The following is a 3241-nucleotide window of genomic DNA, read 5'->3' as shown; positions in this document are numbered from 1 at the left end:
CGACTTCGAGCTTGGATTTCATTCTGGATTTTTTTGGAAGAGCTTTGACATTACACACTCATTGACATGGTTCGTGCTTGACAGTGGTATATGCTTTGACAGTGATGTTCCTTGGGTTTATATATACCCGTTGGCTACGGCTTGGTGCTCATGTCACGGTTGATTACCCTATGCATACGTTGAGCTTGAGTGCTCATTGAAGCTCTATCTTGGATGCATTTTTGATTATCTGGAGTAGTCTTGGATGTTACTTAGCTTGTCAGAGTTTGGATTGGGATGTATTTGATGTCTTACATGCTTCTAGATGCTATATACGGATGCTCTATCGCCTACATGTTTGGGATGTACTATTGATGTATTGTCTTGGACTTATGTCATTGGCACTATGTCTTGCCTTGGTTTGAGCTCTTGAGCTCGTACATACGGCCTTTGTGCCAGTGGGAGCATTCTTGAATGCTTATCAAACATTGAGCAGGTGGTACTTTTATGCATTGAGCAGTTATATGCTATTGAGCAGTTACAAACACTTGAGACCTTGGGATTTCTTACTCTTTGGGATGATACATTATATGTCTTGGTTCACTGTATGCTTATGAGTTGAGTCTCACTTTTGGATCTGTATCTTTGTGAATTGACACCTACTTGTGTCAAGTTTTGGTAGTGACAGGAACACTTTGCCCCGTTGACTGGGGGTATGCCTACTCACTGGCAGATGTTTGTATGACATACTTGGGTGTTGGATCCATGCTTATCGACCATCATATGCTTATGCTATGTCCGCATTATGCCGGCTTTGGTCTTGGCAATATCTGATTGCCTTGGGATTCGATTTTGGCATTCTTAGCTCTCTTTTATTGAAGTCTGAAATTTATTACAGGAAGCATATATGTATGGACTGACATGGATTTTTCATGCTGAAATATTATGAAATGATGTACTTTCATTAGTACTTGGTGGATAGTAGCTTTGGTTCCACTTTTCTCGCCATTTTCCCTCAATTTTGGTGATTTTTTGGTGATTTTTTGCATTAAACAACAAACAGTTTTGAACCGTCTACAGTCTTCCAGCCTGCATTATGGCGAGTTCGTCCACTGATCATGCTATTTTCAACATCACTAAGCTTGATGGTACGAATTCCTCTTATTAGAAGAGTCAGATTTGGCAGGTATTGGTGTAGAAATCGTAGATCAAACCTTTGAGGTTGAGTGAGTATCCGCCTGCAACTATGCCAGATGAGGAATGGCTTGAGCTTGATGAGTTATGCAAGTCCACTATTGTCTTATCTCTCACAGAACAGGTTCATTACAATGTCTTTGAGGGAGAACAGAGTGCATGGCAGTTGTGGGATAAGATCAAGAATCTCTATGACAAGAAAAGTCTAGCGAGTCAGATGTATTGGCTGAAGCAGCATGCATGAAGGAGAATGTGACTATGTCTGCTGCATTGAGCCAGTTCCATGCTATACTCAAGAACTTGAATTCGCAGGACATCACTTTTGCAGAGGATGTCACTCCTTTTTCTTGCTTGGTACTCTTAATGAGTCATGGGATGTATTCCGCACTGCATTATATGCCTCTACTGCTACCTTGAAATTATCTTATGTTGAGAGTGCTCTTCTGCAGGAAGAGGTTAACTGTAAGAATTTGGATGCCTCTCATGTGTCACATGCTATGACAGTTAGAGGCAGGAATGATGGATATGGAAAGCATGGTAGTGGCAGTGGCAGTGGCCGTGGACGAGATTCTCAGAAATCTCAGTACAAGTCTCGTGGAAAATCACGTAGAAAATCCCCTGGAAGGAATGCATATGTTACTTGTCACCATTGTGAAAAAAAGGGCAATATTAGGCCACAATGCCATGAACTGCGCAATGAAAGGCGCAAAGATAAGGGGAAAGACAAAGTGCAGGATAAGTCTTCTGATCGCAGCATAGTGCTTGCAAAGTCCAGTGTTAAAATTGAAGAGATCAATGTTATGCAGCCTGAGGATGTTGATGATGATGATTATATCATTGCAGCTTCTTCTAGTGCTTCGCAGATGACAGAGATACATTCTATGTATGCACAGTGTTGGCTCTTGGACTCAGGTGCATCCTTTCATGTGACACCTTGCCGAGGTAGGTAGTTCACACCACCACTTAGGGCAACCTCTTTGATAGTTCTTTTTAGTTTGGCCGTGTTGGAGTAGTTGGTTAGTGACTAGCTTCACGTTTTTTGTCGGATTATGCTAGGCCTACTCCTTGTGGATTTCCTGCCTTGGTTTTGTCAGGGGGTAGGGTGAGCCTTGTGCTGTGTTTTAAGTATGTGTCTATTTTGTATCAGCTTGATGCTTCCTTTGGTTGTTTTGTGCAGATCTGTTGTGGGATTCGACGGGATGAGTCGCCCTATCCCGTGGTCGCCAATGAGAGAGGAGTTTTGAGCCCGGGATGTGCCTAAAATTTGCCAAAAATTTTGAAATTTGGGGGAAAAATATTCAACATCGAAGGCGGCAGCTCCAGTTAGGATGATTTTAAGCACCAAGTGAAAGACGGCTTTTAAAAGGCACCCAAGTGACACTTGTGAATTTTTGATAATTTTTCAAACTACCATGTGGGATCTCAAGAGCTGCCAGTCAATGCAAGATGTTAAACCGGAAGCCCAGGATTTTTCAGAGCTCGAATCGGATGGCGGACGGGGAAGGAGCCAACAAATGGTCAAGATTCGAAGAGGTGGACATTTGAGAGGCCAAAAGGGGTAGTGCCTTTTGGAGTTTGGACCCCCTAAAAATTTATGCAACATCTTGAGGAAAAAATGTGGAGAGAGAAGAAGCATGAAGCGTGAAGAAATGGCGCCATCTGCATGCCAAAATTTGCGCCCTCTCTCCTCATGGGGGTGATGGCAGGCTGTGAACACCCTATGCAACTGATCATGGGGTTTGACTTCTCTCCCTTTGCTGGTCTTATCGCTGTCCTTCTCTCATGGAATGATGGACTGAATGAATAGAACCAGATCTAGTCTTTCTCTCTCCTCCCTCTCTCTCCCCTAAAGGGTTGTTCCTACGTGCAAGAGGAAATGAAGAACGGTGAAGGAAAGATTGTCCGGTTAGGACCGGATTGCTTCCGAGTCGATGTAGACATGAAGATTGCTGATTGTGAAGATGTTGGACATTGAATGTGGGCTAACCCGCAGTCCTGTAGCAAAACTGAAATCTCGAAACACGAAACCTAAGCGGTAATTTAATTTTTAATGAAGAAAAATGAGTTT

This window comes from Lygodium microphyllum, chromosome 22 (assembly GCF_053477565.2).
Source record: "Lygodium microphyllum isolate KBCC chromosome 22, Lygodium_microphyllum_v1.1.10, whole genome shotgun sequence".
Lineage (NCBI taxonomy): Eukaryota > Viridiplantae > Streptophyta > Polypodiopsida > Schizaeales > Lygodiaceae > Lygodium > Lygodium microphyllum.
Note: the sequence above shows the minus strand (reverse complement) of the source record.